The following is a 14,659-nucleotide window of genomic DNA, read 5'->3' as shown; positions in this document are numbered from 1 at the left end:
TACTATCACCCACCAGGACAATCAGAAGCAAAAGACCAGGACCTGGAGGCTGAATTGAGGCAGGTATGCAAAAGCGGAAGTGTGGTGGTGATGGGGGATTTCAACTACCCTGGAATAGACTGGAGTATTGGACACTCAAACTGCACGAGGGAAACAAAATTCCTGGAGGCTATGAGGGACTGTTTCATGGAACAACTGGTCACGGAACCAACACGAGGAGATGCCACTCTCGACCTAATCCTCAATGGGTTAGGGGGATCCGCAAAGAAGGTGGTAGTACTAGCACCACTAGGAAACAGCGATCACAACATGATCCAGTGCAAGCTATCAATAGGAACATCAAAGGTGAAAAGAACCACAATGACAGCACTCAATTTCAGAAAAGGGAATTATGAGGCCATGAGGAAAATGGTGGGAAAGAAACTCAGCAGCAGCTCAAGGAAGATGGAGACTGTAGAAAAAGCCTGGTCCCTATTCAAGGACACGGTGCACAAAGCACAGAACCTGTACGTCCCCAGGTTTAGGAAAGGGTGCAAAAAGAATCTAACAAAAAACCCGGTGTGGATAACAAATGCAGTGAAAAAGGTGATAAGGGATAAGAAAACATCGTTCAGAAAATGGAAAAAGGACCAAACCAAGGACAACCAGAAGGAGTGCGAAAGACACCAAAAGGAATGTCACCAAGTGATTAGGAAAGCAAAAAGAGAATATGAAGAGAGACTGGCGGGGGAAGCAAGAAACTTCAAACCATTCTTCAGGAACGTGAAGGGGAAGCAACCGGCCAGGGAGGAAGTGGGATCATTGGATGATGGAGACAAGAAGGGAGTGGTAAAGGAGGAAAAAGAGATAGCTGACAGGTTAAACAAGTTCTTCTCATCAGTCTTCACGAGAGAGGATACATCCAATATTCCAGAACCCGAGGAGATCATAAGTGGGGATCAGGATGAAAAGCTGGTCCAACTAGAGGTAAGCCAAGAGGATGTCCTCTGACAGATAGACAGACTGAAGAGCGACAAATCACCAGGTCCGGACGGCATCCACCCAAGGGTACTAAAAGAACTGAGAAACGAAATAGCGGATACACTTCGCCAAATATGTAACCTATCCTTAAAAACTGGGGAGATCCCGGAGGACTGGAAAATAGCAAATGTCACGCCCATCTTTAAGAAGGGATCAAAGGGTGACCCATGAAACTACAGGCCAGTGAGCTTGACCTCAGTTCCGGGAAAGATGATGGAAGCACTTGTTAAGGACAGCATCTGTGAACACAGAAAACAATGGACAGCTGAAGGCGAGCCAGCACGGCTTCTGCAAGGGAAGGTCGTGCCTCACGAACTTACTGTACTTCTTTGAGGGAATAAACAGCCAGATGGATAAAGGGGAATCCATAGACATCATTTACCTTGACTTCCAAAAAGCCTTCGACAAGGTACCTCACGAACGGCTGCTTAAGAAGCTGTGGAACCACGGGGTGCAAGGGGATGTCCACCGATGGATCAAACACTGGCTGGCAGGCAGAAAACAGAGGGTTGGAGTAAAGGGCCATTACTCAGACTGGCAATGGGTCACGAGCGGAGTTCCACAGGGGTCGGTGCTGGGACCGCTCCTGTTCAATATATTTATTAATGAATTGGAGGCGGGAACAAAATGTGAAGTTATTAAATTTGCGGATGACACCAAACTCTGCAGCAGGGTTAGAACCGTGGAAGACTGCGAAGACCTGAAAAGGGACCTAACGAGGCTGGAAGAGTGGGCAAAAAAGTGGCAAATGAGCTTTAACATAGAGAAATGCAAGGTCATGCATGTAGGGAAAAAGAACCCGATGTTCAGCTACAAAATGGGGGGATCATTGCTAGGGGAAAGCAACCTTGAAAGAGACTTGGGGGTGTGATGGACACAACATTGAAAGCATCAGCACAGTGTGCGACAGCCTCAAAGAAAGCGAACAGAATGTTGGGTATCATTAAAAAGGGTATCACGACCAGGACGAAGGAAGTCATCATGCCGCTGTATTGTGCAATGGTGCGCCCACATCTGGAGTACTGTGTCGCCATACCTCAAGAAGGACATGGCAGTACTTGAGGGAGTTCAGAGAAGAGCAACTAAACTGGTAAAAGGTATGGAAAACTTTTCATACGCTGACTGGGGCTATTCTCCCTGGAAAAGCGGAGACTTAGAGGAGACATGATAGAAACCTTCAAAATCCTGAAGGGCATAGAGAAGGTAGACAGGGACAGATTCTTCAGATTGTGGGGAACCACAAGTACAAGGGGGCACTAGGAGAAATTGAAAGGGGACAGGTTTAGAACAAAACGCTAGGAAGTTCTTTTTTACCCAGAGGGTGGTGGACACATGGAATGCGCTTCCGGAAGTTGTGATAGGCCAGAGCATGCTATAGGGGTTCAAGGAAGGTTTAGATAGGTTCCTAAAGGATAAGGGGATTGAGGGGTACAGATAGAAGTAGAGGTAGGCTATAGGAATAGTCAGGGACCACTTCACAGGTCATAGGCCTGATGGGCCGCCGCGGGAGCGGACCGCTGGGCGCAATGGACCTCTGGTCTGACCCAGTGGAGGCAACTTCTTATGTTCTTATTTTCTTATCAATGCAATCCCCATAAAATCCATTGCAGAAACAAAACAACTAATGTATTCTGCTGCTTTTGTTAACATAAAGGAGCTGGATATGAAAGAAATCAAAATAATTTAGAAAAGGGATGCCAAAATGGAAAATCCATCTAGAACTAAAAATCAGTTTTGGGCAAATGTGAGCAATTTGAAAAATGTGGAAAGTAAGAGAACTAAAAAAATATGTTTAAATCTTAATTTTATTAAAAAGTACAACAATGGGCCCAAAACCATCTCAGAAGTATTAGAAGATCTAAAGTAAAGAACTGTGGCAAAAAGCACAGAAAATATATTCTGGGTTTTATTAAACCATAGAAGAGCTTCTTACCATGGGCTGGCAAGGCAAATGCTCCAATGCTCATAGGAATTGAATGAGCGTCAGAGAATTTGCCTCGCCAGCCCGTGGTATGAAGCACCTCCATGATTTCATAAAAGGAGCCCATAATGATATAAAACAGATTTAATTAGTACAGATAAAACAAGTTTAGAACAAATTAACATCAGTTTCACAAAATCCAAGTGAGTGAGTGCAAAGTGACACACATTAGGAAGGAAACCCCAAATTATGACTACATAATGCTAGGTTCTACATTAGGAGACACCACTGAGGAAAAGGATTTAGGTGTCATTGTGGACAATACATAGAAATAGTTTGCTCAGTTTGCGGCAGTGGCCAAAACAGCAAATAGAATGTTTGGAATTATTAGGAAAAGAATAGTGAATAAATCAGAAAATATCATTCCATGGTGAGATGGCATCTTGAGTATCACGTGTAATTATTTTCACCACATCTCAAAAAAGATATAATGGAATTGGTAAAGCTACAAAGAAGGACGGAACTTCTCTCATATGAAGAAAGACTAATAAGGTTAGGGTTTTTTGTTGTGGAAAACAGACAGCTGAGGAAATGCCAGTAGCCATGCATGCCCTGGCACTGAATATCTGGAATTAGGTCAGCTTGTAGCTGGAAGTGGTTTGCAAGCCATTTATCACTGCATGCATAATATTACCTCGAGAGAGGGGATTTAGCCATGAGACCCTCTAATAGTAAAATATCATATGTCCACCACCACTCCTTGCCTGCTCCTCCTGTCCATTCTCCCTTCCTTTTACCTCCCCCGTGTCCTCTACCACCCCATCACTGCTCACCTTATCCAGCAGCAGCCCTTCTCTCTTTGTTTTACCTCCCTCCTGTCCATCATCACCTCCTTCCTGTTCCCCCTGTCCAGCAGTAGGCCTGCCTTCATTTTTCTGCCCCCCCTGTCCATCAGCACCTCTTCCCCTGTCCATCAGCACCTCTTCCCCTGCTCCCCCTGCCCAGCAGTACGCCTCCATTCCTTTTTCTGCCCTTCCATTTCCCTGTGCTGCAGCATTTCCCTCCCACCCCACTTCCCTTTGACTAAGAAGGTAAGGGGGAAAAGAAAGAGACACCCTGGACCAAGGAAGGAGGGAGGGAAAAACAGACAGATGCTAGACTAAGGAGGGAGAGATACATATACCTTGGACCAAGGAGGGGGACAGAGAGATTCCTTGAAGTAAGAAGGGAGGAAGAGAGAAATCCTAGACCAAGGGGAGAGAGAGAGACCCTGGATCATGAAGGGAGAGAAGGAAAGAAAAGAGATGCTGGACTATGGAGGGGGTAGGGGGGGTTCAGGGGTGGTGGTTGCATGAGGAAAGGAAGAGATAGAAGAGAAAGTGAACTTGGGAAGGTTCAGGAAAACAGCAAAGAGATGCTGGGTATGGAGGGAGCATAGAAATAGGGACACAGAGAGGCAATACTGGATACAAAGGGAGTTTCTGTGATGCTTCTTGATATTTCTGCCACCTTTGATACACTTGATCATGATATATCCTTGTAGACAGGCTTGGTTAGGGTTACCAGACATCTGGATTTCCCCAAACATGTCCTCCTTTTGAGGACATGTCCGGGGCTCCAGACGGCTTTTCAAAACCCGGCACTTTGTCCGGGTTTTGAAAAGCATCCTCAAATTGCATCGGGCAAGGAGGAAATCCGTACATGCACAGATTCCATGTGATGACGTCATGTGCATGCACGGATTTCCTCCCTGCCCGACAAGAGCAGGCAGTAGGGGGCGGGGCTAGGGCAGGATTAGGGCATTGCAGAGTGGGGGGGGGGGTGGAATTGGGCTGGCCTGGGGGCTGGTCTAGTGGTCTGGATTTTCCAATTGGAAAATCTGACAACCCCAGGCTTGGTGAGTGAGGACTCTGTGGGATTGTCTTAAAATGGCTTCAATCATTTTTATGTAATCAGAAACAGGAGGTAAATATTGAGGGGCAACAGTCAGCTCAAAGGACTGCAAAAACTGGTGTCCCACAAGGGTCGGCTCTTTCAGCTGTTTTGTTTAATTTGTACCTTCTTCCTTTATGTAAATTGCTGCAGGGACTTGAGGTATCATATACCATAGATTATATGCAGACGACATACAATTTTTCTTTTCAATTGAAGGATCTCTGTCATGGTCTATTGAGCAACTGAATGAGGTCATGGCCGAGATAAAAGAATGGATGGATGTTAATAAATTAATGCTGAACATCGCAAAAAAAAAAAAAAAAAAAAAGTAAAGTGCCTATCAAGACAGTCTGATATAAATATTCCACCTCTTGTTAAAATGTTAGGCACACGGATGAAATTTTCATCTGAGATTTGTTATTTGGGAGTAATCATATCGCAGTTGTCTTTTAAAGAACATATACAGGCAACAATAAAAAAGGTATATTTTAAGCTGCTGCTATTGAATAATCAATCATATTTCTCTGGTAGTGACTATAAGCATGCTCTTCAGGCAATTGTCCTGTCTAGCCTTGATTATTGTAACTGCTTTTTTGTTTTCCAATGTGGCAGGGATATTCATAATTACATTATTCTGTAAGGTATGCATGTAAGTAGAAGTTCCGCCCATATGCATGACTCTCCCCCTCCCCATTGCATTTATGGATATGGAGGGGCATAATCAAAACAAACGTCTAAGTCCATTTTGGGCCTAGGAAGTTTCTGCAACCACAGTGCATGCCTTTCAGATTACCCAAAATTCTATAATTCGAAGCCTCTTTGGAGTAGGGAAATATAATCATGTGTCAGATTATTGTTAAAGTTTATTGATTTAAAATGGAATAACATAACATTTTGCTTATTAACCGTATAACCGTAAGTTCAACGCAGTTTACAAAAGATTATAAATAGTAAACATAGTCTAAAAGATAGGAATAAGTTAATTAACCAAATACTTTGAAAAGAGATAAGTTTTCAACTGTGTTCTGAAATGTTTATAAGAATTAGCTGTAAGCAACAACGATCGGAATTCTTTGTCGTGAGAAGTTACCTGAAATGCCAAAGTGTGATCAAGAAATTTCTTACTTTTGCAGCCCTGTACAGAGTGAAAATTAAACAAAGCATGAGATTTTCTATGGAAAGTCTATTAACCAAATAGAGTGGAGCTGTGCCATATAAAACCTTATAGCAAAAACAACCCAGCTTAAACAATACCCGAGCCTCCATTGGCAACCAGTGTAGCTCACAATAAAACGGTGTAACATGGTCATACTTCTTCAGGCCATAAGACTGTTGCTACTAATTTATTTGAATATTCAACAGCAATCGCCCAAATACTTGGTTGACAATGTTGTACATTATGCTCCCCTTCAAAAACCACTCTCTGTGGGCCATTGTGATTTATATACACCAACAAGGAAGGAAATAAGATTACAAATAACTAGAGCAAGTGTTTTCTCATGTGTAGGCCCTGTAGAGTGGAATAAGCTCCTGATTCATATAAGGCAGCAAAGGAGATGTGAAGATTTTAAAAAAGATTGATTGAAAGGTATTTATTATGTAAAATGAAGTATGCGTGTTGAAAAAATATTTTTATGCTATGGTGGGATAATGAAATGGAGAAATGGTTTCCTTTCAAGATAAATTAATCTACTCATCAATTTCTAATTCAATCTTCTTATAGTTATTTATTTTTTCAAACCAATCATTATATCATTCATATTCAACTGATAATACTTTGAAATTTAAATTGAACAGGGGAAAAAGAAACCTCAAGTACTTGCGGCAGTTTGATTTTTAGAACTAGTCTTAGTCAAAACTGCCTATTGCGAGCTATCACAGGTTTCAACAGCCCCCCTATAAACTAATAGTACTTATATTTTACTCTCTTTTTTATATAAATATTGAAAGTACTTAGCTTGTATAAGCGTTAATAATTCATTATTCCAGTTGAAGTGGCTAGAAATCTACTATCCCGAATGTTATGATGGTCACAGGCTCTACGGAGCATCTCCGTTTCACTCAAAACCAAGCTTCTTATGATAAGGGAAATTTGTCATTGACATTGTGAGTGTGTATGGTGTGATAATGGACATAGTGGTGGAGAGAAGACATATTTATCTGTATAGATGTTTGTTAAGTATATTATGTATGTGACTTTGTGATCCACTTTGTAAAAAAGCAGACAATAAACAAATAAACTATAAACCAGGGGTAGGGAACTCCGGTCCTCGAGAGCCGTATTCCAGTCGGGTTTTCAGGATTTCCCCAATGAATATGCATGAGATCTATTTGCGTGCACTGCTTTCAATGCATATTCATTGGGGAAATCCTGAAAACCTGACTGGAATACGGCTCTCGAGGACCAGAGTTCCCTACCCCTGCTATAAACTATAAATTGATTGATAACTTGGATTTCTACCAAATGATGTAAGAAAAACACCTACTTGACTTACATTGTGAGTGCTGATATTCTGATACGCAAGATTATAGGACTACTTAAATGCCAAAGGCATTTTCTAGCCAACCCCGGATAAAAGGTGCAGGCAGAGATCCCATGGTTTTGCACATGCTTTCCTTCTTTGCCTGAATCTTTTCTTTTCAAAACAAGAAAGAGCAACATGGCCTCTAGTGGATTGTAAGCAAAGGATTCCAGCGGCAGCGAGCGGGCAGGCAGAGAGGCGAGGGGGACGCGGTGAGCCAGGGGTGGGCGAGAGTTAGCTCCGCCCACCCGCATCGCGTCAGCGGCTTCAGTCAGCGGGCTCCCCCTTAAAAGGCGGGGGGCCGGGACAGGAGAGCAGGCAGGCGAAGCAGAGGCTTCAGGGCCCGTTGCCGATTCCAGCGGCAGCGAGCGGGCAGGCAGAGAGGCGAGGGGGGACGCGGTGAGCCAGGGGCGGGCGAGAGTTAGCTCCGCCCACCCGCATCGCGTCAGCGGCTTCAGTCAGCGGGCTCCCCCTTAAAAGGCGGGGGGCCGGGACAGGAGAGCAGGCAGGCGAAGCAGAGGCTTCAGGGCTCGTTGCCGATTCCAGCGGCAGCGAGCGGGCAGGCAGAGAGGCGAGGGGGACGCGGTGAGCCAGGGGCGGGCGAGAGTTAGCTCCGCCCACCCGCATCGCGTCAGCGGCTTCAGTCAGCGGGCTCCCCCTTAAAAGGCGGGGGGCCGGGACAGGAGAGCAGGCAGGCGAAGCAGAGGCTTCAGGGCTCGTTGCCGATTCCAGCGGCAGCGAGCGGGCAGGCAGAGAGGCGAGGGGGACGCGGTGAGCCAGGGGCGGGCGAGAGTTAGCTCCGCCCACCCGCATCGCGTCAGCGGCTTCAGTCAGCGGGCTCCCCCTTAAAAGGCGGGGGGCCGGGACAGGAGAGCAGGCAGGCGAAGCAGAGGCTTCAGGGCTCGTTGCCGATTCCAGCGGCAGCGAGCGGGCAGGCAGAGAGGCGAGGGGGACGCGGTGAGCCAGGGGCGGGCGAGAGTTAGCTCCGCCCACCCGCATCGCGTCAGCGGCTTCAGTCAGCGGGCTCCCCCTTAAAAGGCGGGGGGCCGGGACAGGAGAGCAGGCAGGCGAAGCAGAGGCTTCAGGGCTCGTTGCCGATTCCAGCGGCAGCGAGCGGGCAGGCAGAGAGGCGAGGGGGACGCGGTGAGCCAGGGGCGGGCGAGAGTTAGCTCCGCCCACCCGCATCGCGTCAGCGGCTTCAGTCAGCGGGCTCCCCCTTAAAAGGCGGGGGGCCGGGACAGGAGAGCAGGCAGGCGAAGCAGAGGCTTCAGGGCTCGTTGCCGATTCCAGCGGCAGCGAGCGGGCAGGCAGAGAGGCGAGGGGGACGCGGTGAGCCAGGGGCGGGCGAGAGTTAGCTCCGCCCACCCGCATCGCGTCAGCGGCTTCAGTCAGCGGGCTCCCCCTTAAAAGGCGGGGAGCCAACGGCGTGCAGCCGTTCGGCGCGCGGCGAAGGCGAGCGGCAAAGGCGCTCGCCTTAGCGGGAGCGCCTTTGCGGAGGAGCCTTAAGAAGGAGCCAGGAGCACAGGCAGCCCAGTAGAGAAATTCCTGAGGTACATTTTCTCTAATTTACTCGCGACTCATTCTCATTCTCTTTCTCTCTCTTCTCTTACAGAACACAGGAAAGAAAACAGAGAAATGGAGGCTGCAGGAATCCAGCAGGGCTACCCAGTATACTGCATCGCATGTCATATGTATGACTACCTCCCCTTTGGGAGGCGGGCATACATATGCAATCGATGCCAGGAACTGGATAGCCTGAAGAGGGAGGTCGGAAGGCTGCAGGTTAGAGTCCAGGAGCTGGAGGGACTCTGCTCAATAGAGGAACAGTGTGGGGAAACGGAGGAGACTACCAGAGAGAGCCACATCTCAGAACAAGTCAGAGAGCTCGAGAAGTACATAGAGGAGGCCTGGCAGATGGCAGAGGCACAGGACCACCAGCGTATCAGACGGGAACCGGCAGCTGGAGGTCAGGAACCAACAAACACCATGGGAGTGGGACCTAGCGTAGGGTCTGAAAATGCAGATGATGGTACCCAACAGGACCTGGCGGAAGGACCAGCGGAGATCCAGCAGAGCCCGGAGGACACGGACCTGAGACCAGAGAGACATCTGAGGAAGGGGAAATCTGCTGTTGTAGTAGGAGACTCAATCCTGCGAGAAGTGGACAGTCACATTGCCGGAGGAAGGGAGGACCGACTAGTGACATGTCTCCCGGGGGCAAGAACAACGGACGTCATCAGCAGAATTGATAGAATCCTGGAGGGAGCCGAGACAGAGGAGACGGCAGTTGTAATCCACATTGGAACCAACGACGTCAGCAGGAAAAATTTCAACCGGACTACACTGACTGAGCAGTTCAGGATCCTGGGGCGGAAACTGAAGCTGAGATCAAATAGGATAGCCTTCTCGGAGATCCTACCAGTACCGAGAGCAGACGCAAGAAGACAGAGCGAACTACAAGAAATGAACGGATGGCTGAGGAGATGGTGCGAGGAGGAGGGATTCCACTTTGTTCGAAACTGGACGACCTTCTTGGGGAAGAACAAGCTCTACAGGAGAGATGGACTGCACCTGAGCACAGCTGGGACGAGGCAGCTGGCAAGAAACATCCAAAACGCCATAGACCTAGCTTTAAACTGAAGAGAAGGGGAAAGCCGGAAGTCGATCTGGCCTCGACACACCGGACATTGGTATCAAAAAATGATACCGAACAAGGACATTGCAAAAGAGAGCTTGGGACCGAGTGGGATCATTTGGACAAAGGGACTGAGAGAAAATTCTTGGGCAAAGGGACTATGAGAGGCTTCTTGGATAAAGGGACTGAGGGGACACTTTTGGGCAAAGGGACCGAGTGGGAACTCTTGGACAAAGGGGCTGAGAGGGACTTTTTGTACAAAGGGACTGAGGAGACACTTTTGGACAAAGGGACCGAGTGGGAACTCTTGGACAAAGGGGCTGAGAGGGACTTTTTGGACAAAGGGACTGGGAGGGAACTTTTAAACAAAAGGGCTGAGTGGAAATCTTCAGAAAAAAGGCCCACAGATGCAATGCAGGGGCCCAGTGCACAAACGAGCCTAACAGGCATGGTTGAAAGAGAACAATGGGAGCAAGAGGACCATCCAAAAAAGGAGATACTGGATGGGGGCAAAACGGACACGCCACGGGAGGTGGATGACCGAGTAAAGGCAAGCCAGGTGGGAGCGCCGAGCCATGGAAAGAAAACAGCAGGGCGGGCGACAAATCAGGACCTATATTGCCTCTACACAAATGCGAGGAGCCTCAGGGCCAAAATGGGAGAGCTGGAAATTATAGCCAGTCAAAAAGCCCTGGACATAATTGGAATCACAGAAACGTGGTGGGCTGAGGATAATAAATGGGATGTGGTCATACCAGGGTACAAACTTTACAGGAGAGACAGGACACACAAGAAGGGTGGAGGAATAGCGCTATACATAAAAGACTCCATACCCTCAACCAAAATGGAAACAGCAGTAAGGTCAGAAGGCTTGGAATCAATATGGGTTAAGCTACCAGGAGGATCTGGAGCAGACATCAAATTGGGTCTATACTATCGTCCGCCTGGCCAATCGGAAGAAATCGACCGGGACCTGGAGACGGAACTGCGGCAGGTATGCAAAAATGGAAGTGTGGTGGTGATGGGAGACTTCAACTACCCTGGGATAGACTGGAGTATCGGGCACTCAAGTTGCGAGAGAGAGACCAAATTCCTGGAAGCCACGAGGGACTGCTTCCTGGAACAGCTGGTCATGGAACCTACACGAGGAGAAGCTACTCTTGATCTAATCTTCAGTGGACTGGGGGGACCTGCAAAGGAAGTAGCGGTATTAGACCCACTGGGAAACAGCGATCACAACATGATCCAGTGCAGACTAGAACTGGGATCATCCAGGGTGAAAAGAACCACAACAACAGCGCTCAACTTCAGAAAAGGGAATTATGATGCAATGAGGAAAATGGTGGGGAAGAAACTCAACGGCAGCACAAGGAAGGTAGAGTCCGTAGAAAGCGCCTGGACCCTGCTCAAGCGTACGGTGCACGAAGCACAGAACCTGTACGTCCCCAGGTTCAGAAAAGAGTGCAAGAAAAATCGAATAAAGAACCCAGCATGGATAACGGCAGCTGTAAAAAAGGCGATCAGTAACAAGAAAGCATCGTTCAAAAAATGGAAACAGGATCAAACGCAGGCCAACCAAAAGGAACACAAGGAAAGCCAGAAGGAGTGCCACCGAGTGGTTAGGAGAGCAAAGAGGGAATATGAAGAGAGACTAGCGGGAGAGGCAAAAAATTTCAAATCATTCTTCAGGTACGTAAAGGGGAAGCAACCAGCGAGGGAGGAAGTGGGGCCCTTGGATGATGGGGATAGAAAGGGAGTAGTGAGGGAGGAAAAAGAAATAGCTGACAAGTTAAATGACTTCTTTACGTCGGTCTTCACGAGGGAGGACACATCCAACATTCCGGAACCAGAGGAAATAGAAAATGGAGATCAAGATAACAAGCTGGTCAAATTAGAGGTGAGCCAGGAGGATGTCCTCAGGCAGATAGACAAGCTAAAGAGCGACAAGTCGCCAGGTCCGGATAGCATTCACCCAAGGGTGCTCAAGGAATTAAGAAATGAAATAGCAGAGACACTTCAGCAAATATGCAACCTATCCCTAAAAACTGGAGAGATCCCGGAGGACTGGAAAATAGCTAATGTCACGCCCATCTTCAAGAAGGGTTCGAGGGGCGACCCGGGAAACTATAGGCCGGTAAGCCTCACATCGGTCCCGGGAAAGATGATGGAGGCACTGATTAAGGACAGCATCTGTGACCATATCGAAAAAAATGGACAGCTAAGGTCGAGCCAGCATGGGTTCTGCAAGGGTAGGTCGTGCCTCACAAACTTGTTGTACTTCTTTGAGGGGGTAAACAACCAGGTGGACAAAGGAGAACCCATAGACATAATTTACCTAGACTTCCAGAAAGCCTTCGATAAGGTACCACATGAGCGGTTGCTCAGGAAGCTATGGAACCATGGGGTGCACGGGGAGGTCCACCGATGGATCAAAAACTGGCTGGCAGACAGGAAGCAGAGGGTTGGTGTAAAGGGCCATTACTCGGACTGGCAAGGGGTCACGAGCGGGGTTCCTCAAGGATCGGTGCTGGGACCGCTCCTGTTTAACATATTCATTGACGACCTGGAGGAGGGAACAAAATGCGAAGTCATCAAATTTGCAGATGACACCAAACTATTCAGCAAGGTTGAAACCACGGTTGACTGCGAGAATCTCCAAAGGGATCTTACGACATTGGAAGAATGGGCGAAAAAGTGGCAAATGAGCTTCAATGTAGGGAAATGCAAGGTCATGCATATAGGGAGAAGGAACCCGATGTTCACTTACAAAATGGGGGGATCAATGCTAGGGGTCAGTAATCTGGAAAGAGACTTGGGAGTGATGGTAGACACGACATTGAAGGCGTCGGCACAATGCGCCACAGCCTCGAGGAAAGCAAACCAAATGTTAGGTATCATTAAGAAGGGTATCTCGACCAGAACGAAGGAAGTCATCCTGCCACTGTACCGGGCTATGGTGCGCCCGCATCTGGAATACTGTGTACAGTACTGGTCACCGTACCTCAAAAAGGACATGGCGATGCTTGAGGGAGTCCAGAGAAGAGCAACTAAACTGATTAAGGGTATGGAAAACCTTACATACACTGACAGACTGAAGAAGCTGGGGTTGTTCTCCCTGGAAAAGCGGAGACTCAGAGGAGATATGATAGAGACCTTCAAGATCCTGAGGGGCATCGAAAAGGTTGACAAAGACAGATTTTTCAATTTGAAAGAAACCACAAGAACAAGGGGTCACTCGATGAAATTGAAGGGGGACAGGTTTAAAACAAACGCAAGGAAGTACTTTTTCACACAGAGGGTGGTGGACACATGGAACACCCTTCCGGAGGCCGTGATAGGAAATAGCACAGTACAGGGTTTCAAGGAAGACCTGGATAGGTTCCTGGAAGACAAAGGGATTGAGGGGTACAGATAAGACCAGTGGAAGGTTTAGAGATAACTGTAGAGGTAGGCAATAAAATTAGTCAGGGACCGCTGACCAGGCAATATGCCTGATGGGCCGCCGCGTGAGCGGACCGCTGGGCTGGATGGACCTCTGGTCTGCCCCGGCGGAGGCGACTACTTATGTACTTATGTAACCCTCTGAGATGTAAATGAGCATGTGGGGGAGGGGCAGAGAGAAGAAAAACCACAATGATTATGGGATGAAATAGGTACACAGGGACCTTTATAAATGCTCTAACACTGTGAAATCAGCAAATAATTCAGCGCATGCAAAGAGCATTCGCTTGGCAATTCTTGATGCCCACATGCTGATCTGGAGCCAACCTTTAACTGCTAAGCATGAAGAAGATGAAAAGAAACGTTAAAACTAAATAAATTAATGTTGTGTCTGAGAAACCTACTTCATAATCAGTTGCAGCAGTATAAGAATTGCCATCATAGGTTAATGGATATTATCAAAGCTGTCAGATATAGAAGATGCCTTAGCATTAGAAGTGCTACAGTGTTAATGTAGTCCAAACACATCCTTGAATCACAGAAAAAAAACTGTTCAAAAAACAGCAACAAAATTCTTATAGGAATTGCATCTATTTTTACTTTAAAATATCCTTACTGTTGTAAAATATATATATATATATATATTTTTTTTTAGAGACTATCGATTTACTCAAAACAACAACAAAAATCTGAGTTACCAGATCAATGCTGTTTCCTTATTATAAACTTTGCACTAGGGTGAGTGGAGAGGGGGGCGGGGAATTCTATAACTGGGATACCTCCAAGGACAGAATCTATTCTATGACGGCATCTGGGCATTCACATTCTATTATACAATACCAGGGTTGCCGAGAGGGGTGACAAGAGAAACAAGATTCCCCTGGGCTCAGCCTCCAAGGGGGGGCTGACGCCAGCAGTCCAGGTTAGATCCAGTGTCTTTCCCTTCCTTTCAGCCTCATTCTATCATCCTCTATGTTCCTGAAGTCATTGAATATTCAGTCAAAAATCAAAATCAGGGAAAAATAAATACCAAAAAGATATCAATACAGGAAGTAAAAAAATCAATATATAACATCAGAAAAACGTCCCATAATCATCAAATATGTAGTTTTTTTGGTCAAAAGCTTTACATATGGTAGGATTGTGCTCAAAGACCTGGAGGGGCTCAAGGAAGTGAAACTCCCA

The sequence above is a fragment of the Geotrypetes seraphini genome, chromosome 1 (genome assembly GCF_902459505.1).
Source record: "Geotrypetes seraphini chromosome 1, aGeoSer1.1, whole genome shotgun sequence".
Lineage (NCBI taxonomy): Eukaryota > Metazoa > Chordata > Amphibia > Gymnophiona > Dermophiidae > Geotrypetes > Geotrypetes seraphini.
This window is presented reverse-complemented; position numbering follows the sequence as displayed.